Source organism: Rhinolophus sinicus, linkage group LG16 (assembly GCF_036562045.2).
Source record: "Rhinolophus sinicus isolate RSC01 linkage group LG16, ASM3656204v1, whole genome shotgun sequence".
NCBI lineage: Eukaryota > Metazoa > Chordata > Mammalia > Chiroptera > Rhinolophidae > Rhinolophus > Rhinolophus sinicus.
In genome coordinates this window covers 5142483-5169174 of record NC_133765.1, presented here as the reverse complement: position 1 = coordinate 5169174, position 26692 = coordinate 5142483, and the positions used below count along the sequence as shown (strand labels likewise).

Genomic DNA, 26692 nt, shown 5'->3' with positions numbered 1-26692 from the left:
CTCACCTCAAATCAGAAGACATACAGGCTGAAAGTGAAGGGCTGAAATAAGATATTTCATGCAAATGGAAATGAGAAAAAACTGGAGTAGCAATACTTATATCTGACAAAATACACTTTAAAATGAAGAATACATTAAAAGACAAAGATGGGCACTACATAATAATAAAGGGATCAATTCAACAAGAGGACATAACCCTAGTAAATATCTATGCAACCAGTATAGTAGCACCTAAATATACGAACAGATATAGACTCACATAAAGACAGAGATCAACAGTAACACTATCATAGTAAGGGACTTCAACACACCACTGACAACAATTTTTGGTCCTCCAGACAGAAAATCAATATAGAAACAATGGCCTTAAATGACACATTGGAACAGTTGGATTTAATTGATATTTTTATAGCATTTCACCACAAAGCTGCAGAATACACATTCTTCTCAAGCGACCATGGAACATTTTCCAAGATAGATCACATGTTAGACCACAAAACAAGTCTCAATAAATCTAAGAAAATTGAAATCATATCAAGTGTCTTCTCTGACCACAGTGATATGAAATTAGAAATCAATTACAAGAAAAAAAATGGAAGACACACAAATACATGGAGGCTGAATAACATGTTACTAAATAATGAATGGGTCAACAATGAGACCAAGAAGGAAATCAAAAGATATCTCAAGATAAACAAAAATGGAAACACAATGACCCAAAATCTATGGGCTGCAGTGAAATCACTCCTAAGGGGGAAATTCATAGCAATGCAGGCCTACCTAAAGAAACAAACAAACAAACAAAATCTCAAATCAACAGTTTATCTTTACACTTAAGGGATCTGGAAAAAGAAGAACAAAATAAGCCCAAATGGAGTACAAGGAAGGAGATTATAAAGATCAAGTGGAAATAAATGAAATAGAGACCAGAAAAGCAATACCAAAAACAAACAAACAAACAAACAAAAAAAAATCAGTGAAACTAAGAGCTGGTTTTTTGAGAATACAAACAAAACTGACAAACCTTTAGCCAGACTCATCAATAAAAAAGAGAGGACCCAAATTAATAAAATCAGGAATGAAAGAGGAGAAGTGAAAACAGACACCACAGAAATACAAAAAGTCTTAAGAAATTGCTATGAGCAACTACATGCCAACAAATTAGACAATCAGGAAGAAATGGATAATTTTCTAGAAGCATACAACCTTCCAAGGCTAACTCAAGAAAAAAATGGAAAACCTGAATAGACTAATTACTACCAGGGAAATTGAATCAGTAATCATCAAGCTCCCAACAAACAAAAGCCCTGGACCAGATGGCTTTACAGGTGAATTTTACAAACCATTCAAAAAAGAATCCACCTATTCTCCTCAAACTACTCCAAAAAATCCAGAAGGAGGGAAGGCTCACAAACACTTTTTACGAGGCCACTATCATCCTCATCCCAAAATCAGGCAAAGACACTACGAAAAAAGAAAACTATAGGCCGAACTATGTTCATCCCTAATGAACACAGATGCAAAAATTCTCAACAAAATATTAGCGAACAGAATTCAGCAATATATTAAAAAGATCATGCACCACCATCAAGTGAGATTCATTCCTGGTATGCAAAGTTGTTCAATATCCGCAAATCAATTAATGTGATACACCACATTAAGAAAATGAAAAATAAAAATCATATGATCATATAAATAGATGCAGAAAAAACATCTGACAAAATCCAGCATCCATTTATGATAAAATCTCTTAAGAAAGTGGGAATAGAGGGAACATACCTCACCATAATAAAGGCCATATATGATAAACCCACAGCGAACATCATACTCAATTGGGAAAAGCTAAAACCATTCCCCTTAAAATCAGGAACAAGGCAAGAGTGCCCACTTTCTACACTTCTATTCAACATAGTTCTGGAAGTTCTAGCCACAGCAATCAGACAAGAAAAAGAAATAAAAGGCACCCAAATTGGTAAGGAGGAAGTAAAATTATCATTATATGCAGATGATATGATACTACATATAGAGAACCCCAAAGACTCCACCAAAAAACTATTAGAACTGATAAATGAATTTAGTAAAGTAGCAGGATACAAAATTAATATTCAGAAATCAGTTGCATTTGTATACAACAGTAATAAACTATCAGAAGGAGAAATTAAGAAAACAGTCCCATTTACAATTGCTTCAAAGACTATAAAATACTTAGGAATAAATTTAACCAAAGAAGTAAAAGACGTGTACTCAGAAAATTATAAGACACTGAAGAGAGAAATTAAAGAAGATACAAATAGATGGAAACACAAACCATGCTCATGGATAGGAAGAATTAATATAGTAAAAATGTGCATACTGCCTAAGGCAATATACAGATTCAATGCAATTCCTATCAAACTACCAAGGACGTTTTTCACAGAAATAGAACATATAATCCTAAAATTTATGGGAAACCATAAAAGACCCCGGATAGCCACGGCAATCTTGAGAAATAAGAACAAAATGGGAGATATCACGATACCTGACATCAAATTATACTACAAAGCTATAGTAATCAAAAAGCATGGTGCTAGTACAAAAACAGACACGTAGATCAATGGAACAGAATAGAAAGCCCAGAAATAATCCATGCCATTCAATCTACGACAATGGAAGCAAGAATTTACATTGGGGTAAAGACAGTCTATTCAATAAATGGTGCTGGGAAACTTGAACAGACACATACAAAAAAATGAAGCTGGCCCACCTCCTAACACCATATAAAACAATAAATTCAAAATGGACTAAAGACTTAAATGTAAGATCTAAAACCATAAAACTCCTAGAAGAAAATATAGGAATAAAGTTTGTAGACATTATTGTTAGTAATATTTTTACTGATATATGCCCTCTGGCAAGGGAAGTAAGAGAAAAAAATAAACATATGGGATTACATCAAACTAAAATGTTTTTTCACAGCAAAGGAAATCATCAATAAAACAAAAAGGCATCCTACTGAATGGGAGAAGATATTTGTCAATGATATATCTGATAAAGGGTTAATATCACAAATTTATAAAAATCTCATTCAACTCAGCACCAAAAAAATAAACAACCCAATTAAAAAATGGGCAGAGGACATGAAAAGACATTTTTCTAAAGAGGACATACAGATGGCAAACAGACATATGAAAAAATGCTCAACTTCACTAATCATAAGAGGAATGCAAATAAAAACCACAATGAGATACCACCTCACCCCAGTCAAAATAGCTGTCATCAATAAATCAACAAACAACAAGTGCTGGCGAGGATGTGGAGAAAAGGGATCCCTTGTGCACTGCTGGTGGGATTGCAGATTGGTGCAGCCACTATGGAAAGGTATAAAGGTATCTCAAAAAACTGGAAATGGAACTACCTTATGACCCAGCAATTCCACTCCTAGGTATCTATCCAGAGAAATCCAAAACACTAATTTGAAAAAATTAATGCATCTCTATGTTTATTGCAGCACTATTCACAATAGCCATGACATGGAAACAACCAAAATTCCTTTCAGTAGATGACTGGATCAAGAAACTGTGGTACAAGCATTAGGAATAGAGACAGTGGAAATGTAATGGCTGTGTGCGATGTCAGAGGGGTAGTAGATTGGAAGAGGGGGGTAATCACTTTGTAAGGGGTATAAATGTCCAACTATTACATTGTTTTGTACACCTGAAACTAATAATAAAAATAGATAAATAAAATGAAAATGTTTGTATAACCGAAAAAAATAAATAAATAAATAAAAGCACAATCCATAAAAAGAAAAATTGATAAGTTGGACTTCATCAAAATGACTATCTTTTGCTCTGTAAAAGACCCTGTTAAGCTGATGGAGTGACAAACTACCTACTTAAAGCATTTGCAAACCACATATCCAATGAACCACTAGAATATATAATAAATTCTAGAATATATAATAAATTCTAGAATATATAATAAATTCTCCAATTCAGAATAAGCAGCAATTCAATTAGAAAATGGATAAAAGACAAGAAGAGACATTTCACAGAAGATATACATATGGTACGCATGCACATATAAAGATGTTCAACATCATAGTTACTAGGAAATGCAAGTTAAAACCGCAATGAGATATCACTACACACTTTTCAAAATGGCTGTAAAATTCAAAAACAGGAAAACACCTAATGCTGGTGAAGATGTTGGATTACTCCTATGTTGCTGGTGGGATTGCCAATGGAAAACAGTTTGGCACTTTCTTTTAAAACTAAAAATGGACTTATCATTTGGCCCACCAATTGCACACCTGGGCATTTATCCCAGAGAAATTAAGACTTATATTCACGCAAATAACTGTACATAAATATTTCTTCATAATGGTCCACAACTGGAAACAACCCAGATGTCGTTTAATGGGTGAATGATTAAAGAGACTGTGGTACATCCACATCATGGAATACTACTCGGCCGAAAAAGAAACAAACTATGTTTATACCTAACAACCTGGATGAATCTCCAGATAATTATACTGTGTGAAAAAAAAAGTCAACCCCAAAAGGTTACGTAGTGTATGATTCCATTTATATAACCAATAATCCAATAATTATTCCAATAATTAGATTCCAATAATTTTGAAATGACAACCTTGTAAATATGGGGAGCAGATTAGTGGTTGCTAGATGTAAGCAGTGGGTACGAGAGAGAGGAAAGTGGATGTAGCTATAAAAGTGTAATAGAAGGGATCCTTGTGGTGGTGGAAATGCTCCATATCTTGACTGTATCAATGTAAGTATCCTGCTTCTGATGGGCTATAGTTTTGCAAGATGTTTGCATTGTGGAAGCTGGGTAAAGTATACAAAGATTTCTCTCTATCATTTCTTACAACTGCATGTGAATCTACAATTACCTCATAATATAAAGTTTTATTAAAAAAAAATTAACAGGTATTAGAAGGAGTTACCATGAAAAGACAAAACACATAAATCACAGGAATGTGATTTTTGCCTTTGATTTTGGTGAAAAATCCAAAAAAAGTCATCACAAAGACTGATGTCAAGGAATTTACTGCCTATTTCTTCTAGGAGTTTGATGGTTTCAGGTCTCACGTTCAAGTCTCTAATCCATTTTGAGTTAATTTTTGTGTGTATGTCATAAGGTAAGTGTTCCAGTTTCATTCTTCTGCATGCAGCTGTCCAGTTTTCCCCAACACCGTTCATTGAAGAGACTGTCCTTTCCCATGTCCTATTCTTGGCTCTTTGTCATAGATTAATTGACCATATATACATGGATTTATTTCTGGGTTCTCAGCCCACCATCCCTTGTGAGAGTCGAGGAATCGAACTGGCAGCCTTGTGGTTGAGAGGACACGCTCCAACCAACTGAGCCATCCGGGAGCTCAGTGGCAGCTCAGCTCAAGGTGCCATGTTCAATCTTAGTTGGGGGGGGAACAGGCCACCATTCCTTGCAGGACTCGAGGAATTGAACCGGCAACCTTGTGGTTGAGAGGACACGCTCCAACCAACTGAGCCATCCGGGAGCTCAGTGGCAGCTCAGCTCAAGGTGCCATGTTCAATCTTAGTTGCAGGGGGCACAGCCCACCATTCCTTGCAGGACTCGAGGAATTGAACTGGCAACCCAGCTTAGCTCCAAGTCCAGTTGCCATTGCTAGTTGCAGGGGGCGCAGCCCACCATCCCTTGCGGGAGTTGAACCGGCAACCTTGTGGTTGAGAGGACACGCTCCAACCAACTGAGCCATCCGGGAGCTCAGTGGCAGCTCAGCTCAAGGTGCCATGTTCAATCTTAGTTGCAGGGGGCACAGCCCACCATTCCTTGCAGGACTCGAGGAATTGAACTGGCAACCTTGTGGTTCAGAGCCCACTGGCCCATGTGGGAATCGAACCAGCAGCCTTTGGAGTTAGGAGCATGGAGCTCTAGCCGCCTGAGCCACCGGGCCGGCCCTAATCCATTACTGTTTTGATATCAGTTTCAGTTGTTTCCTCTTTTTTGATGATTTGATTTTTCAAATATAGGTTTAGAAGAAAAATATGTGTAATTTAATTTCGCGAATGTTGTGGGATGATCTTTTAAAGCATTTCCCGCTAAACTGTCATAATACCTTTTACACATCACATCATTTTTCCTCAGTATTTTGTTGCTTTTGTATAGCAGTGATTCACAGACATTGAAATTGCATGAACTATTAAACTTTCAAAGACATTCGTAGTCTAAATGGAACAGCCAAGTTCTTTTTTGTTTGCTTGTTTTAGTATCATTGCTTAGAGAAGTAAAAAAGTATCACTATTATTTCATAAACTATAGACATTCTTAATCATTGGAAGAGGAAGAGTATTATCTCAAAATGAAGACAGCCTTATACAGTGAATACATTTAGCGTTATAAAAAGAGTGCATTTTCTCTCATAAAAATTAACAACTAATAAGCTGAAGTTTTGCAGGGACACATCTAGAATCTGACAAAATCAGATTTACTGACTTTCAGGAAGGGAGTGGGTTCCAGAGAAACAGTGGAATGTCACTCTCAACAAACGGGGGGAGAGAAGGGCCTTTGTCAGTTTAGGTTCCAGCCAAAGAATTCTGAAGGGAGTCTGGGAAAAGCAGGGATAAATTCTGGATTGGTTGTTTCTGATGCAGGATTAGAAGAAGCAGGGGTTAACTAGGGGTTGGGTGCTGGTACGAAGTATGGGTAGTTTAGCAATTGGGCCTCCCTAGGCATACATGAGTACAGCAAGGAGGGTCTGGGAGTATTATTGGTGAGAAAGCAATCGTCACTCAAGGAGGGGGCATTTTACGGCTAGTAAACAACCTTGGGAGAAACAGTGTTTCCTATTAACTTTTCATGTGGCTTTATCTATGTCTACCTCCTAGTCTGAAAATGGGAGGACTGATTTTTCTTTTGCAGTCAAGCTGATTTTCATTCTTTCAATCTTGCACAAGTTTTCAGTCATAAACAATTTTCGTTATGGATTCACAAACACTTCACCTCAGGGTCAGCAGATCTTGACCAGTGTTTGAGCACACAATCATGGGTTTTATTTACAGGCTATTATTGATTACATTATATTATCTAGTCATACTTGTACAATCACAATGCTTAATTTAATTATTGTCTTTATGTTTTAGTTATGCTTGCTCCTATAACATTGAGTTTCTAGTTTTATACTTTGTTTTAATATCTGATGTGGTAGCTTAGTTTCTCAGCCTTTTATTTCCTTAAAGAATTATTTTCTTCCCTATTTTTTCTTTAGAATGATGGGGTGTTCATTTCCTTTCTTTTGTCAACTTGAGAGATATATGTTCTTTTACTGGATACTCAAGATCCTTGATTTATCAGCAACTGATGCTTCCTTGTACTTTTACTTGTTAATTTATCTACTTTTTAATGCAAAGACATTACAGTCCTTTATCTCTAGTTAATTCTTTCTTGATGTGTATGCTATTGTTGTTGTGTATTTTAATTCTAAATAACAACTTTATTATTTTCCTGAATGAATTTTCTGTACTGTAGATTTGCTGGTGACAAAGTTCTCAGCTTTTGTTTATCTGAAAATGTCTTCATTTCCCTTTGATTTCTGAGGAATATTTTCACTGGGATGAAATTCTAGGTTGGCAGTTGTTTTCTTTCAGCACCCTGAAGACATGCCACTGCCTTCTGGCTTTCATTGTCTTTGTAAAGCCAGCTCTCCATTTAATCGATGCTCCTTAGAGGACAATATATCTTTTTCTCTAGTTTCTTTGAGGAATTGGAGAATTTCTTTTAAAAATAATACACATTATTATTTTTTTTAGAGTTTTAGGTTCACAGCAATATTGAGCATATAGTGCAGGGAGTTTTGACCTCTGGGAAGGGAGGGATAGGGGCTGGAGTTTGAGTTAATTACCAATGGCCAGTGATTTCATCAGTCATGCCTACATAATGAAGCCTCCATAAAAACCTTAACTGAAAGGGTTCAGGGAGCTTCCAGGTTGGTAAACACATTGAGGTGCTGGAGAGTGGTGAGCCCAGTGAGGGCATGGAAGCTTCATGCCTTTTCCCCATACCCGGCCCTATGCATCTCTTCCATCTAGTTTTTCCTGAGTTGTATCCTTTGTAATAAATCAGTAAACCTAAGTATGTGTTTCCCAGAGTTCTTTGAGCAGTTCTAGCAGGTTATCAAATGTGAAGTCATGGGAAACTTTGATTTGTAGCCAGTCAATCAGAAAGTGCAGGTGACAACCTGAAACTAGCATCTGAAATGGAGGAGCGGGGTGGGGGGCATGTGGGACTGGGGGTTCTGTGCTAACTCTGAGCAGTTAGCGTCAGAGCTGAGTTAAATTGTAGAACACCCGGTTGGTACCTGCTTAGAGTTGGAGAAATGCTTAGTGTGGAAAAACCTACATATCTGGTGTTAGAAGTGTTGTGTGACTAAAGGGAAATAAGTTTTCCTTGAACTTGGACATTTTTTTCTTTCAACACTTGAAAAATATTGTGCTACTTCCTCTGGCCTCCATAAAATGTGGTTGCATTCCATGTCTCATGAGTGACTGTAATTCCAAGTGGGGTTCCCCTATAGTTTATACATCACTTCTCTGCCTGCTTTAAAATTTTTCTTCATTTTTTGTTTTCTTTTTTTTAGTGTTTTAATATAAAAAAGACAATTTTTAGAGAAGCTTTAGATTTACAATAAAATTGAGAGGAAGGCACAGAGATTTTCCATCTGCCCCTTGGTCCCTGTCCCCCAGAGCCTCCCTCAGCATCAGTATCCCTTACTAAAGTGATACATTTGTGATAGTCGATGAACCTACACGGACACATCATAATCACCCAAGGCCCATAGTTTACATTACAGTTCAATCTTGGTATTGTAAATTCTGTGGGTTTGGACAAATGTATAATTACATATATCTACCATTAAAGTATCATAAAAAGTAGTTTCACTACCCTAGAAATCCTCTGTTCTCCACCTGTTTGTCCCTTCTTCCCCGCTAACCCCTGGCAACCAATGATCTTTTTACTGTCTCCATAGTTTTGCCTTTTCCTGAAGGTCATATAGTTGGAATCATACAGTATGTGGCCGTTTTGGATTGGCTTCTTTCACTTAGTAATATGCATTTAAGTTCCCTTCGTGTGTTTTCATGGCTTGATAGTTCATTTGTTTTAGTGTTGAATACTTGTCCATTGTCTGGATGTACCACATTTATTTATCCATTTGTACCTGCTGAAGGACATCTTGGTTCCTTTTGAGTTTGGGCAATTATGAATAAAGCTGCTATACACATCGGTGTGTAGGTTTTTGAGTGGACATATGTTTTTAACTCATTTGGGTAAATACTGGAGATTATATGGTAAGAGTATGTTTAGTTTTGTAAGAAACTGTGAAACTGTCTTCCAAAGTGGCTGTACCATTTTGCATTCCTACTAGCAATGAGTGAAAATTTCTGTTGCTTCAGTCTCACCAGCTTTTGGCATTGTCAGTGTTCTGGACTTTAGCCATTCTAATAGGTGTGTAGTGGTATTTCACTCTTGTTTTAATTTACAATTCCCTAATGACATATGATGTCTGTTTCCATCCCCAGATTAGGGAAGTTTTCTATCATTATTTCTTCAAATAGGTTTTCAATTCCTTGCTCTCTCTCTCCTCCTTCTGGTACCCCTATGATGCAAATGTTGGTATGCTTGATGTTGTCCCAGAGGCCCCTTAGATTATCCTCATTTTTTTTGGATTCTATTTTTTCTTTTTGCAGTTCTGTTCAGGTGTTTTCTGCTACCTTATCTTCTAGATTGCTGATTTGATCCTCTGCTTCATCTAATCTATGGTTGATTCCCTCTAATGTATTTGTATTCTTCATGTCAGTTATTGTATTCTTTATTTCTGTTTTTTAAAAATGTTTTCTATCTCTGTTTTTATGTTTACAATCTCTTTGTTGAAGTTCTCCCTGAGATCATTTAGCAACCTCATAACCATGTTTTGAACCTGCATCTGTTTTGAATCTGCGTCTGATAGATTGCTTGTCTCCATTTTGTTTAGTTCTTTTTCTGGAGCTTTTTTCTGTTCTTTTATTTGGGACATCTTTCTTTTTCTCCCCATTTTGGCTGCCTCTTTGTGTTTGTTTCTACATATAAAATAGGGCTTCTATGTCTCCTGGTCTTTGTAGAGTGGCCTTATGTAGTAGGTGTCCTGTGGGGCCCAGTTGTGCAGTCTCCCTGGTCACCTGTGCTGGGCGCTCTAGGTGTGTCCCTTATGTGGGTTGTGTGTGCCCTCCTGTTGTAGTTGAGCCTTGGTTGCTGTTTGCATGTCAGTGGGAAGGATTTTCATACTCTGCCATCTTGACTCTCTTTTGTTCTAAAAGTTCTTCGATCTTTTATTCTGCTAGGTCTACTTTTATTAGTCTCAACCAGTATATTTTTTATTTTCTGTTGTTAATAATATCCAGAGTGTTTTCAATTTCAAATATTACATTTTTAAAATTTAGAAGTTCCGTTTTTTTATGTCTTCCATTTTTTTCCTCATGGTCATGCTTTCCTTTAGTTATTAAAGATATCATATGTACTTTTTATGCCTTTTAAATATTCTTCTGCTAGCATTCTATATATAATTTCTAGGTTTGTTTCTATTACTTGATTTTTTTTCTCATTATGCATCATATTTTTCTGTTTCTTTGCATGCCTAGTAATTTTTTAATGGATGTTGGGTATTATGAATCTTATATTACTTCTTGCTGGATTTTATTTTATTCATTTAAATAATATTGTGTAATTCAGCCCTATACATTTTCAGCCCCTTTTGGTTTCTGTGTTATGGTTAATGCTTTTCCTTTTTTTACTTTAAAGATGTGGATTTAAACTTTTTATGGTTTTATGAGCATTTTTAATATTTGAGGTTGCATCCCAGAGGAAATTACATACACATCTGTCTTACCTGGAATTCAGAATCATGAAAATATATTGACTGCTTGGATCTTTGCTGGGCATTTGAGGGAGGAAAATTTGGAGCTAATACACAGTGCACACATACACATAGAGCTTTGGCTATTGAAATCTTTAGCCTTCTTGATAGTGGAGGTAGCCCCAGTGCTATGTTGAAACTAAAGGAGTCAACATGGAATCAGGGTAAATAAAGGAAAGGTTTTTATATTCCTCTTTTTTTTTTTCATTGTAGGCATGTTTCCTGGAACCTTCATGAGCCAACAAGAAGCTAGTTTTATTTTATTGGAAATCTGGATTTGAAGTATGTCTTAATGTTTAAGTAGCCTGTTTCTGTGGTTTAGAGACAGGGGTTTGACTCTGTGGGGTCAGATGAACAATAAGGGGCACCTAACTTTCTGCTTTGAGAACCTTAGCAAACTCAGGTAATTTTGCTCCCTGGATTGAAATTCTCTTGAGCAGTGATTCTGTTATTTGCAGTAGAGTCTAAACCTTAGTGTCTGTGGTACATTTTACTCACAGTTTGATTTAGAAATTGTGCATCCAGAGTGTTACAGTGTGAATCAATCATGAGGAACCTGCTGTCTTAGTTATAAGAGGAGATTTCTGGGCAGTAGTTTACAGGGTTTCTAAGACATGGCATGGTAGAGTAACTGTTTATTCAAAAATATGTATTAGTTATCTGCTATAGTTCAGACATTATCTTTGGTGCTATAGATGGACAGATAATATACTTAGTACTGTCAAAAATAAGGGTTCTCTAGGGAGGGAGGCAAATAACAACTTACTAAGGACACACAACCCAAACTAGGGCAACAGGTCAGGGAAGACAATGGTGAAGTTACAGCTGAGATAAATTAGAATATTGAATAGGAGTTAACTAGAGGAGGCTGAATAGTATTTTAGTCAGAGGGTCCAGCAAGGGCAAAGTCAGAGATGTGAGAAAACATTGTAACTTAATTAAGGTGACGTTAGTTGCTGTAACAAGTAAGGCTCAACTTTTTTTTTTTTAGCAAATAGATCTAGTTATATATAAAATTGATAATATATCCACAAAAAGAGACTATTTCAAGTGATACAGTAATGACTGTGTTCTTAGTGAGATATTAGATTGGTGCAAAAGTCATTGCGGTTTTTGCAATTATTTTTAACCTTTTAAACCGCAATGACTTTTGCACCAACACAATATATTCTAAAGACAAAATAACTGCTAAACAGCTTTTTTAAAACTCTACAAAGTCTTTACAACATTATTGATTACATTCCCCAAATTAATTTTCAAAACCCCGTGGCCATCTTGTGGTTACTGACTATTTTCTAAACCCCTCACCTTCCCCCTTATCCCCACCCCCTCGCCCATCTAGCAACCCTCAGTTTTTCCTCTATGTCTCCAAAACAGTTTCTGATTAGTTGTAATTCACTTATTCTTTTCTTTAGATTCAACACATAAGTGAGACCATATGGTATTTGTCTTTCTCTGTCTGACTTATTTCACTTAACGTAATGTTCTCTAGGTCCATCCATCTTGTTGCAAATGGTAAGATTTCTTTCTTCTTTATGGCTGCGTAATACTCCATTGTATAAATGTACCACAGTTTCTTAATCCAGTCATCTACCGATGGGCATCTCAGCCTCAACCTTTTAACAATAAAGATTTACTTTCATTGAAGTAAAATCTAAACTAGGTATTCCTGGTATGCATGTACCTGTCTTCTAAGAAATAATTCAGGGTCTTTGTATTTTATGGCTTCACCATCTTCATCACATAGCTTCCAAACCACGATGTTTTTCTGCATCAAGTCAGAAGTGAAAGAAAGAGCATGGGGAATCTCTTTTGGGGATTGGAACACAGTCCCTCCGTTCACATGCTGTTGGCTTGAAGTCAGTCACGTAGCCACAGCTAAATGCTCAGGAGGCTGGGAAATGTAGCTGAGCACTTGCTTAGGAAGAAAAGGGAATGGATTTGATGTTTAACTTTCTGCCACACATTATATTTTCTGGGAACTGCAAATAATGCTCTCTGGTTCTCCTACTAGTTTCCAGTAGAACTATCAGAAAATAAAGCTGGAGGGATAGTTGAATACATTCTGGTTTTATACATCGTGGCTTGCTACAGGATTTGGCATCTATTCTGAAGGCACTTCATTTGAAGAATTTTAATTTGGGAAGCTCATATTTGCATTTAGAAAGATTGTGCCAGCAGTATTTCTAAGAGATAGAGTAACATAGTACTTAAGATTTATTTTTGGAGGTATTTTGTCTGATTGTACTGTAAGCTCTTCCATTCACTAAAAATGTGACCTGGAGAAAGCTCTGACTCCTTTAAGCTTTTAATTTCTAATCTGTAAAATGGAGACTATCTGGATACCTATCTCATAGAGTTGTCAAATAAAATAAAAGAATAAATTGAGCTGAAGTGCCTGATGCTGATACAAGGTAAAAATTAGCTCTTATTTTTGTTGTTGATGGCGATATTATTGACAGTGACTGAGGAAACATTGAAAGAAGGTATGAATGAAGGAAGGAAAGCAGTTAGAAAATAATTGTAATGTCTTTGGTGAGTTCTTTAACCAGTGTGGTAGCACTAGGAATTAAGAGTTTCATGTTTGAAAATCTTTTTTTATTTTTTGTTTATTTATTTATTTTATTTTTCCCCCTTCTTCCGCCTCCCCCCTCCACTCTGGTTCAAGCCATTGTTTCTCTGCCTAGTTGTGTAGGACACAGCTCCGTGGCCCATGCTGGTATTATGAGCCTTGCGCTCCCCCCTGGCTGAGGCAGTTGGTCACCAGTCATTGGGCAGCCCACGGCAGCACTCAGCAGCCCACGGCAACTCAGCTCCAGGGAGAGCTGTTGTTCACAATCTTAGCTGTAGAGGGCGCAGCTCACTGACCCATGTGGGAATAGAGCCCAGTGACTTCCGTGCTTGGTAGGAGCACTGCGCTCCAACCACCTGAGCCACCGGGCCGGCCCACGTTTGAAAATCTTAAGTAGGAAGGAGGTATAAACGTGATTTGGTGACTGACTGAAAATAGGAGTTGAGGAAGAAAGAAGAGCAAGGATGATTTGAAAGTGTCTGCCTTAGGTGGTTTTCTTGCATGGTAGTGCTGCTCATGGAGACAGGAGATGCAGGACAGTAAATTTAGGAGGGAAGCATGGTGTCTGGTTTAGTACTGTGTTTCCCTGAAAATAAGACCTAGCCGTACCATTAGCTGTAATGCGTCTTTTGGAGCAAAAATTAATATAAGACCTGGTGTTATTTTATTATAAGACCGGGTTAATATAATATAATATAATATAATATAATATAATATAATATAATATAATATACACTGGGTCTTATATTAATTTTTGTGCCAAAGGACTCATTAGAGCTGATGGTCCAGCTAGATCTTATTTTCAGGGAAACATGGTATTTCTGGACTTTTGCTTCAATGTCCTGGTCTCTGATGCCTTGACTGAGCCCATTTCTTCCTGAGTGAAGGGCTCCTTCACCGTCTGTGTCTGGTCTCCTACTAGGACTTTTGTAGACCAGGCTGGGAGTTTCACTCATTCTAACCTCAGAAAAGACATTGGAAAGAAACACAGTAGTGATTCCAGGCCTCACCTTCTGATGTGGAATTATCTTTATTGCTTCACCCTTCAGGACTTTTATATCCATGGCTTCCAGGGACGGGCTTTGGGTCATTCTGTGTCCAGGCCCCTACAGTGTCAGTGACTTAGACCTCGGAGGCCTGCCCAGGTGAATTGTGCTCTGAGGCCCTGGCCATGGCTCCATGTGGGCCCCAGGTACATTCAGATGTAAGTTACAACAAAGTGTTTTGCTTGGTTTTCTATGTTCATTTTTCAATTGCATTACTTTTTTTCCTTTAATGTCATAGAAAATGAACTTTAAAATATTGGAAATTATATAGTATTTGTTTGTTATAAACCCCATCTCATCTCTGCAGTGCAAATGAGATAGAATACCTTTTAAAAAATAAAAATTAATGGCTACCACTTAAACAATATCTTTATAAGTTCTAGTTTTTGTGGTGTCAGTACAACTGGCAAGAAATTGGGTCAATTATATATCTCTCTCTTTTTTTTAATAAACTTTTATTTATTTTAAGTGTGTTTTTCCAGGACCCATAAGCTCCAAGTCAAGTAGTTTTTTCAATTTAGTTCTGGAGGGCGCAGCTCACAGTGGCCCATGTGGTGATCGAACTAGCAACCTTATTGTTAAGAGCACTGCACTCTAACCAACTGAGCTAACTGGCCACCCCCTCAATTATCTCTTTTTAGAAAGTATCCCCCCCCCCATTTTTTTGGCTTCTGATCACTTTTTATTGTAGTAAAATACACATAACAGAAAATTTACAATTTAAAAGTGTGCAATTTTGTGGCAATTAAATACATCACAAATGTTGAATAGCCATAACAACAATTTAGTTCCAGAATTTTTTTTATCACCCAAAAGGGAAACTCCATGTCTAGTTACTCCCCATTCCTCCTCACCCCTGGTCCCTGGCAACCACTAATTTGCTTTAATTTTCTATGGATTTGCCTATTCTGGCAAATATTTCATATAAATGGGATCATACAATATATGACCTTTTGTGTCTGGCTTATTTCCCTCAGCATAATGTTTTCAAGGGTCATCCATGTTTTAGCTTGTATCAGTTCTCCATTCCTTTTTCATGGCTGAATAACATTCCAGTAAAGAACATTTAAAAAAATCTTTAAAACAGCTTTATAATAATCTCACTCCAGATTAGGGGTTGGCAAACTTTTTCTGTAAAAGGTCAGATAACAAATATTTTCAGCTTTGAGGACCACATACAATCTCTGTGGTGCCTACTCAGTCCTGCTGTTGTGGTAGGAACACAGCTGTGATAATAGGTAAACACATGTGTTCCAATAAAACTTCATTTGTAAAAATAGACAGTGGCTCTGATTTGGCCTGTGGGCTGCAGTTTGACTATCCCTGCTCTAGATCATTTCATGATAATACAAACCTCATTTGTATTTTGAGGAAAGAGGTAGTGGCGAAGGTGCTGAGCTATTTGTAATTGGAACACAGACTGCTTTTCTTAAAGGTGGATTAAAATCTCACAATATTACTGTTCCAGTGTGGCTGAGCAAATTTGGACGTGTTTTCCAGCCTCATATGCTTGAACATTTCTTATTGCTGTGTCTTATCCAAAGTGTGAGTCTTGCCTTTTCAATCCTAGCTGGTTACTCCAGGATCCAAAAATGAAGCTGAGAACAACTTACAAGGTCTTCACTAAAGCAGTGAATTGATATTTTGATGAACTGATTTCCAGGATAGCACTACTTCAGGTAAAACCCAATTCTCCATCTCTAAGGAAAGTAATTGTGTGAATTGATTGCCTAGATAGGGCTAGCCTGCTTTCTATCACTCAGAAGCAGGAAACTTATGTAACAGCTAACTCCAATTCCTTATTTAAGAAATACCAGGTTTGCCTTACTTTTGTGCCTTTTCCTCATCGACTGCCCAACTGGATGCCTTTTTCTTGGCTGTGTGCTTGGAACCACACACAGTATATTTTTGTTTTATCTTCTCCATTATTTCTTTGCTTTCCATCACCATAAATGGGGAATGTCTTCCAAATATCTCAATTTAACTGCTAGTTACTTGTCAGTCTTTCACAGATAATAGATTATATAAATCACTTCAGATCAGTAATTTTGTAGAAGTTGCAATTTATTTGATTTTTAATATACCTCCTGTGCAATGAAACCATGTCATATGTACTCATTTAAGTAGAAATAAATAGCATGACACTATATTTCTAAAATGGCTGGAAACTATAAAAAGGACTATACGAGGTCAGACAACTAAGTTTCCGAACTCATCCTAGAAAAAGTGCTACATACCACATTGCTGAAAATCACTACAGTCACCTTCGAAGTACTCCCCTTGGGAAGCTATGCACCAATGCCAGTGCCTAATACACCCTTGAAAGCAATTTTGGAACTCTTTTTCTGGAATGGCCATCAGAGCTGTCGTTGTATTACCCTTGATGTCCTGAATGGCATCAAAATGTCTTCCTTTCAATATTTCCTTTATCTTTGGATAAAGAAAGAAGTCACTGGGGACCAGATCAGGTGAGCAGGGAGGGTGTTCCAATACAGTTATTTGTTTACTGGCTAAAAACTCCCTCACAGACAGTGCCGTGTGAGCTGGTGCACTGAAGTGATGCAAGACCATGAATTGTTGGCTAAAAGTTCAGGTCGTCTCACTTTTTCACGCAGCCTTTTCAGCACTTCCAAATGGTAACCTTGGTTAACTGTTTGTCCAGTTGGTACAAATTCATAATGAATAATCCCTCTGATATCAAGAAGATTAGCAACATCATTGCAACAAGTTTGCAAACTTAATTGTCAGACCTCGTACACTAGGTAGAAGAGGATCAGAGGGAAAAAACAAATATATAACATCTATTAGGAATCAAGCTCTGTGCTAGGCAGTTAACATTTACCTAGCATACTTCATCCTCACGGTAATCGTTTGAAGGAGATCTTATTGTAGATTGAATGGAGGCAATGACAGGCTTGTACATGGTCAGAGAAGGCTGCACATAGAGTGACTATAGAGTAGGGACAGAGTTGGTTCCTGACATTGTGAGTGTCCCAGAGTTAATCAGACTCGGAAGCAACTAAAACTACTAAGTGACTGAAGAACACAAATCAGTGTGCCACTTGGGGGAGAGAAGAGCTAGTCCTTTACAGAGACTAGAGCTGTGTTGTCCAATGTGGCTATTTCACACTTAAATTAAATAAAGTTAAAAATTCAGTTCCTCATTCACACCTGACATTTCATGTGCTCAATAGTCACACGTGGGTGGCTGCTACCATACTGGACAAGGCAAATAGAGAACATTTCCATCATCACAGAAAGTTCTGCTGGGCAGTGTTGAACAAGTGCTCATCCCCAAATCAGGGTTTCTCAGTCTTGAAACTCCAGGAAAGTTAAATTAATAATCTGAAGGTTCTTTGTAGGCACAAAATCAGGGCCTGTGGAGGTTGGGCCTTCTCAAAAGTATTTTATTATGGCCTTATGAATCAACACTTGCAAATGAGTGCCCTTCTTTTAGAACTTTCAGGTGTATTTCTTAGGCTCAGGGTCTCTTGCTTTAAACAATCCCAGGTACTGTCAATTTATGGATCTTTCCTCTTTACTTTTCTATTATGTAATCTGTTGGATTCCTCATTGGATGGATGGGAAGGGGGAAGAGAAAAGCTGGGTTTGTTTTTTTATTGGGGAATATTGAGGAATCGTGTGTTTCTTCAGGGCCCATCAGCTCCAAGTCGTTGTCCTTCAATCCAGTTGTGGAGGGCACAGTTCAGCTCCAAGTCCAGTCGCCGTTTTCAATATTTAGTTGCAGGGGGCGCAGCCCACCATCCCATGTGGGAATTGAACCGGCAACCTTGTTGTTGAGAGCTCACGCTCTAACCCACTGAGCCATCCAGCCGCCCCTCTGGCAGCTCAGCGGCAGCTTGTTGTCTTCAATCTAGTTGTGGAGGGTGCAGCTCACTGATCCATGTGGGAATCGAACTGGCAACCCTGTTGTTCAGAGCTCGCGCTCTAACCAACTGAGCCATCCAGTACCCTGAGAAAAGCTAGTTTTGAAAAAGTTTTTAAATGTTTGTCAGCAGAAGATGAGATTTAAGGTTTTGAGAAACACTCCTGTAGGCTTCGTGTCCTCTTTCTCCCCTATCAGGGTACAATACAGTCAGTTATTCCTTGCTTGCTAAATATGCTCCCATTTCAACTCTGTCACTAAAAGTTTCTCCTAGGTCATAATAAATCAGTTTTTGATGTGCACATACTTGCATGTAGTTCTGGGTGTTGCCCAGATTCTTACTTGCATTATAGGCACAAAGTTTAATTCTTAGAGGTCAACACTATTATTTTTTTATTTCTACGTGCTGAGAGGGATACCTCATGGTTACCCATGTATCTCCAAAAGTAGGTTGAGGTATAGAAGTGGGCACAATGAAACTTGACTATGATGGGGCAGGTGCAAGACATGCAGAGAAAACATGACAGCTGGACTGGAGATACTCATAAAACAAGAGGTAATTGAGCATGTTAACGTCAATAGAAAGGAATGAGTGGGAAGGGAAAAATGAAAAGATAGTTGCAAGAGGGCATAATTGAGAGAGCAGAGAGTATGTGATTCAGCACCAAGTTGGGATTAATATAGACCATTAGAGACATCAGTACTTAAAAGGTGGGTAGGACAAACGGATCTCACAAAGGAGACTGAGGATGAGTGACCAGAAGGACAGGCCAGAAACTTGGAGAGAATATGTTACAGAAGACAGCAGAACAGAGGGTTTCAAGAAGGAGAAGATAGCCAAGTGTGTCAGATGTTACTGAGAGAGAAATTAAATTAGTGTTAAAATTTATAGTTTGAATTTAGTAAAGAGAATGTCAATGTTAGTAATTTGGATGGAATAGAAAGAGTAGAAGTGAGACTGCAGTGAGTGAAAAGTAAATGAGAGGAAACGGAATCAAGAGTGAATCCATAAAATATTTCAGAGTTTGTCTAAGGTGATAGGACAAGAGGGGTGGTAACTAGAGGGGAAAGTGGTCCACGCAAGTTATTTTTAACATAGGACTTTGAGTCAATTTAAATGATGATGGGAAGGGTTTAATAGAGAAGGAGGTGAGATTCAGAAGACACAGGGGTTCCCCAAAGAGGAAAGTTCCTGATAAGTGGGAAGGAGATGAGATCCAGCACCCGGGGTGAGGCAATGCTTGCATAGGGTGAAGGGCACTTGACTCATTTATCTGGTGCTAAGGTCGAAAGGGTGGAAATGGAGGTTTGAAGCCTCATGCTTAATGCATTGAATTAGGGGGAAAATGATGGGAGTTAATTATTTAGGGAGTGTTCTTAAAGGTAGGACTCTAAGAACATTTGACTTCCTAAAGGTGGCTGTGGAGTGGGAGAAATTGCCTGAACTATAGTGTAACTTGGAATTGAGTTCAGGAATATATGTTATTTTTATGGAACACTAAATATGTGTGTGCAACAGCAAGTTGAGAAAATCCAGCCTTTCCCCACCAGTAACCTCACTCTCAAGCTCTCATTTTCCTGATCCTCAGTATGAAAATGATGACCCCATCATTGCTGTGCAGGTCGAAAATGAATATGGTTCATATCATCTGGATAAAAGATACATGTCATATGTTAAAAAGGTAAGTGCTCCTTTAATTTTCCTCCATATTTATATGCATCTTTTCTCACTTAGTTTGTGGTGCAAACATATGCTAAGTACTTACAGCTTGCATGGTACCATGGGATATGAAGATGAATAAGGTCTAGTTTAACTTTCCTATGCATTTACATCCTAAATAGGGGATTGGAAACTACATACGTGACTCTAATGTAAGGCAAAGAGTGATGTTAAAATATTTTTCCTTTCTGTGGATATCACAGCTCTCTTTTGATTGGTTGTAAAGTACATACTTTTCTCTTTTTTATTTTCAATTTTTCTGTGTCCATATATTTAAGGTACATACCTTGTAAGAAGTATATAATTTGTTTTTGTTATCCAGTATGAACATTCTTGTCTTTTTAAATGAGGTATTTGGTTTGTTTACATTTAATATAATTGCTGATATTTGCATTTAAATCATCATCTTGTTATTTTCTTTTTCTTTTTTCTACTTGTTCAATGGTCCTTTTTCTCTTCTTTAGGATTGACTGAGTAATTTTATTCTATTTTCTCCTCTACTAACTGACTATACGTGTTTCTTTTAGAATTGGCCATAGAGATTGTATTTATCCTTGAATTATTAATGTCTAATATAAGATAATATGTTTGCCAATTCCAGGGCAAAGAAAGCACATAAGAAGAGTTTCAATGCATTTCCCTTCCTCTATGTTAGGTGCTTTTGTCATTTCTTTATGCTATATATACTTTACATCCCCAAGACATTCTTATTTTATTATTTATATAAGTGGCATTTAGATTTACCCACAAAATTTAGTTTTGTTGCATTTTCCTCCTCTCTGCATCTTTGATCTTTATCTCCTTTATCATTTTCCTCTGCCTGAAGTGCACCTTTTTGTGTTTTCCTTTTTTTCCCCCTTCTTCTACCCCCGCCTCCGGTTCACAGCATTGTTTCTCAGTCTAGTTGTGTAGGACACAGCTCCGTGGCCCATGCTGGTATTATGAGCCTTGCACTCCCTCTGGCTGAGGCAGTCGGTTGCCTCTGTCTGGTCGGCCGCTCACTGCAGCTCACAGCAGCTCTCGCCAGCTGCCGGCCCTCACACTGGCTGCCTGCTACTTATGGCAGCACATGGTAGCCCACGGCCGCTCACTCTGGCTGCCGGCCTCTCACACTGGCTGCTGGCCACTCACACTGGCCACTGGCCACTCATGGCGGCACGCAGGAGACCACCACAGCACGCAGCAGCCGGTGGCAGTTCACGGCAGCCCAGCTCCAGGGAGAGCTGTTGTTCACTGTCTTAGCTGTAGAGGGCGCAGCTCACTGGCCCACGTGGGAATCGAACCAGCGACCTCGGCATTAGGAGCACGGTTCTCCAACCACCTGAGCCACCAGGCTGACCTAGAGTTTTTCAAGCTGAAATAAAAGGATGCTAATTAGTAACAGGAAAATGTAAATCTCACTGGTAAAGATAAATATATAATTAAGTTCAGAATACTCTACTGTTGTAATGGTGATGGGTAAATCACTTATAACTCTAATATGAAGGTTAAAAGACACAAATAATAATAATAACTGTAAGTGTAATTTGTTAACAGATACACAGGGCAGAAAGATACAAATTGTGACATAAAAAACATAAAAGATGGTGCGAGTAAAATTGTAGAGCTTTAGTATGTGGAGTTAAATTGTTTCTAGTAAAATAGACTATTATAAGTATAAGATGTGGAGAAAAGACAATCCTTATATACTGTTGGTGGGAATGTAACCTGGTACAACCACTGTGGAAAACAGTATGGAGGTTCATCAAGAAATTAAAAATAGAACTACCATATGATCCAGCAGAGGAAACAATCATTTCTGGGTATATATGCAGAGGAAACAAAATCATTATCCTGAAGAGGTGTCTATAATCCCATGTTCATAGCAGTATTATTCGCAGTAGCCAAGTAAAAAGCATGAGTGTATAATAATGGATAAAGAAAATGTATATGAATATATTCAGCCTTAAAAAGGAAGGACATCTGTCATTTGTGACAATATAAATAAACCTGGAGAGCATTATGCTAAGGGAAATAAGCCAGGCTGTGAACGACAAATAACAAATACCATGTGGTATTATTTATATGTGGATTCTTACCAAAAAAAAAAAAAAAAGAAGAAGACTCATGAAACATAGTAGAATAGTGGTTATAGTGGTTACCAGAGGCTGGGGGGAGTCGGGAAATAAGGAAGAGGTATAAACTTTCACTTATAAGGTAAATAAGGTGTGAGGATCTAATGCATAACATAGTGACTATAGTTGACAACACTGTATTGTGGAATTGAAATTTAAGAGAGTAAAAAACACATAAATGTCAATTTATATAGCACACAGGATTCGCATTTTAAGCTGATTAGAGTCTACTTACAAGGTTTATATACTCTAAAATCATAACTGAACACCTACTGACTGACTAAATATTCCCCTGGGGCAGGGGTCAGCTAGGTTAAGATATAACCCTAGCCACTGAGCAACTCAAATAGACAGTTACACAAGGAAATTATTAGAACACTCCATAATAGCAAACATGGAGATGTGGATGGACTGCTATGGAAGCACAAAAAAGGAAACACATCCTAACCAACAGCAGTATCCAGGCTATTTCACAGATGTGATGATAGGTGACTGGGGAAATCAATGGAAGATTGTAAGTGGGGAAGTGGGGTGATGAGATTTTTACCTGGGTAAGAAAACTCTGATGGCACTGTGAGGGAGGGATTTAATTTAGCAAGGAAGAGGATAAACGTAGCTACCTGGCAGAGGGAGATGACCTATGGGGTTCTAACAATTGTAGAAGCAAGATACAAAGATGATTCTAAGGCAATGACAGCAAAGATTTTAAAAGAAGATCAACTGTGCAATGTTGCACATACAGGGGCCAGATGAACGTAAGGTGCGAAGGAAGGATCAGGGGAGGATAGAAGCAGCATTTTCAAGTTGGGAGGCCTGGAGTCTATGAACTGATGTGAGGAATATAATATGAGGTTTATTTAGGAAGCTAATGAATTTAGTGTTGGACATGAGTTTAAGTCAAGAAACATACATTTAAGTGAAGACAAGTGCCCAGCAAAAAGCAAGAAATATGGGTCTGCAGTTAAAGAGAAGGGAAAGGCTGCAGCCATAAAGGCGTACTTGAAGCCTTAGAAGATACAAACCACATAGAGAGCATAAAGAGCAGGACAATTTCACGAAGAACTGGAGAAAACAGCTCAGCTTGGAGTGAGATTATGAAGCCTTTAACCTCGGTTCTGCTACTTTCTAGTCAAATATCCTCTGAAAGTCATTTAACTTCTCTGAAGTTTCTTCATTTATAATAAATATTTTAGATGGGTGTTTACTAGATGGGTATTTTGAAAAATAAATGAGAAGAGTCAACTGTAATGCGCTATGTAAATGTTAGGGACGCTGCACAGTAGCACAGGGCCTTCTAAAGCTCTTCCCACGTCTCCTTAAGAAACACCATCAACTCCCATAAGGGCTTAGTGAGTGCCCTCCCCAGGAATGTTTACATACCTTAGACCTACGATAGCAGTAGCTTGCTGAACATTTCATATAAAATATAAAACATTTGTGTTTTTAATACTTGTGGATTTTAATTTTTATGGTTTCCTAGTCAAACTTCATTTGAAAATTGTGATCCAACTCGAATAATCTAAGGGGGAAATTATGTATCCTTCTCTGGTCCTGCCTGGTCAGAGCAGAGAGTTTGCTGGGTGGCTTAATCTGTGGCTGAAGTGATATAGTAGGTAATAGAAAAGAAATGGATTTACATTCAGGTCATCCCTAAAATCAGACATAGTGGTAGCAGCAGCCTTTCCAGATGAGAATCTGGGGCAACCTGGAAGATTGGCTCGATTATAGAGGTGAATGCTTGTGAGCAAAGTGGCAGATACCTGCTGTACCTAGAGCTCCCCTGCCTCCCTTTTCGCCATTATTTCTTTCACAATATTCATTCATTCTCTACCATTCTTTTTTCCTCTGCAGGTTAAAATTTCTTTCTTTCCCTCTTGCCCTACAGTGAAGCCAGGGCCCAGATTTAGTATTAATCCATTCTTCTCTGAACTTTGCCTTAACCATCTAATGACTGTATAGCTTTAAACACGCTCTTTTTTTGTGAACTCATGGTCAGCTTGTAATATTCTGGGAGACAACGCATTAATCATTCCCATAGAACTTGCCATTTTCTTTGCTTTTCCAAGCCCTTCTTCCCCTTTTCCTTATGAGGACCTAATTGTGGTTTCCTTTTTCTTTACCAGGTGTTTTTGGATAAGAAGTATATAGGAGTCCTGGGTCATTCCACTAATCAACTGACAGTTCCCAGGAAAAATGTATATAATCCAGTGTTAATGGACTAATAGTTCTACTGCCTTCCTAGGCCCTGCGCTCAATTGTATGTGTGGTCTGGCCCCCTGATAGCCTATTTCTCTTCTACTGCGCTTGGCATTGCCTCGCTTAGGAGCCAGCCAGGGAGGAAGGATAGCTGTGTTTATCTCTGAGGTACAGTTGTACATGCTTTGGGTGAGCAGAACATTTCCACGTTGGCTATTTGCTGCTCAAAAAACTCTGGGTTGTCACCATCTTTGATAGAGTCTCTGGTAAAATATGCAAGTCACTCTTATTTTCTGAAAGGCTCAGAAAGGGGACGTGGCAGGGACCTGGAACCCAAAGGGTTGGCTTGACCCAGAGCTGGAGGTCTATAGGCCTGTTCTCCGACAATCACCCTGCTTATACCTAATCTTAGTTTCATGGGAGACCTAGAAGGTCTACAGAAAAGTGCCTGCGTGGTCCCCACTCTGGCTGGTCTGTTTTGGACAGGCTTACAAGAATTCCCTGACATTGAAGATCCCGGTGGAGAATCAGGGCTGACTCGCCTATGGGAAGGATATCAATAATGAGAGAAAAGGTGGGAGAAGCTTGAGCTCTTGAGGCACCAAATTCTTGTTACTCTTATCCCTGGGCTGAGAAAAGTTATGGCCAGATATATGGTTTGGAAGAGAGCAGACCCTCCCAACCAATGAGACATCTGTGTAGAAACTATAACCAAGGCACGCTTTGATGGGAAAGGATGATGCTGCCTTTCCCCCAGGGTTCCCAGAGTGTGTTCTCTAATTACCAAGCCAGCGCAATGCCGCTCCTCTTCTGGGAGGGTTTTGAAGAAAGCTGTGGAAATGCCCTTGGAGGATAAAATATTTAGTCTCTCCCTTGGAACTTTGATTTTTCCTTCTTTGGAGCTCAGTGCCTGTGTCCTGTCATTTCCTTGGTCTTCCCCTGGATTCCTGGGCACAGAGTCCCACACATTTTCCTTCTCCTGCTGCAAGTGCTTTGACCTATTTAAGAGTTAAATTTAGCTTGAGCCACTCTGCTGGGGAGACTGGGCAGGAATTGCAGTGACTTATGCACTGTTAATATGGAATATGGGTACCACTCTAAGAGGTACATATGCACCCAGAAGGAAGAATCTGTGTAGGTCTTTGCAGAAACCTTCTATCTAATGAGACCAGGAAAGCATCCTCCTTCAGGGGGAGCCCTGTTCATAGCCCATTTGCATCTCTGCATCCTTTCCGCTTTTTTCATGTTCCCTTTCTTCCCTCTTCTACAGGTTTAACTGGGGATATCTATCTGAACAATTCTCCATTAAGAAGATTAAAATCTATAGTCTGGAGATGAGCACTAAATTCCTACGAAGGTAGGTACCAGGCCATTGACTCAAGGTGATTGGCCAAAGATGGTAGCTATTTAGAGATGGAAAGGAGCTCAGACTAACCCCTTTGGTTTTCAGATAAGAGATCAAGATCCAGAAGGTTGAAGGAAACGAACCCAAGTTTTGTAGTTGTCTGGCGTAGAATGGTGCCATCCCCTCATTCACCCAACTCCTGATCAGCTGTTTTATTTACTGCATCGTGCACCCTGAATGGCATATGCCTGTGCTAGAGGAGAGACACCTGGCTCTCGCAGAAAAGAGACTTACCTCAAAAGTCACAACTGACACATAAAGAAGGGCCTGACCTTTCCACTGGTGTTTGACACTCATAGGCACATTTCCAACATCTGGAAACCAGTCTTATTCCAACCTCAGGGTCCTGCCTTCTTCCTCAGTATTCTGAGAACTGGTAATTACCCGAGACACCTTCATAAAACTGGAGGTTAGTGACATTTCTCCCCTGCCCATGTGCCCCCAACCTCCCCTCCTAAAAGAATCTTTTTCTCAAAGTGCATGGGCCCTGCCCTTTGTAAGCAAATCTGGGCTCCAGGGAATTCAGCCCCTCCGCAGCTGTCTGGGAGGTGGCCATTCCCTGTTGACTAGGGTGTTGGGGTGGAAGATGAGCAAATGTGACAGAGACATGAGAAGTGTGCTCTAGTATGGACAGCTGTAGAATCCACAGGAATTTAGTGAGTGTGATCCACTAGTCCCCAGACATAATCCAAGATATTGAGATTCTGAGCTCCCAACCTGTGTTGGGGATGTTGTAGATGAGAGTCCAGTGCACACTTCCTGCCCCACCTGAAATTCTACAACTCTCCCTACGTTTTGGGCCTAGTGTGTTCTGATGGATACCTTA

At 38.7% G+C, this 26692-nt stretch overlaps 1 long non-coding RNA gene across 1 annotated transcript in view; it reads right to left on the bottom strand.

Annotated features, from left to right (window-relative positions):
• Positions 1 to 16588: 16588 nt before the first annotated feature.
• Positions 16589 to 26692, bottom strand: part of LOC141569158 (uncharacterized) — a 53964-nt gene continuing 43860 nt past the window's right edge. Inside the window, exon 2 of the long non-coding RNA XR_012492586.1 lies at positions 16589 to 21505. This is a non-coding gene — a long non-coding RNA (uncharacterized LOC141569158). The remainder of the gene's footprint in view (positions 21506 to 26692) is intronic.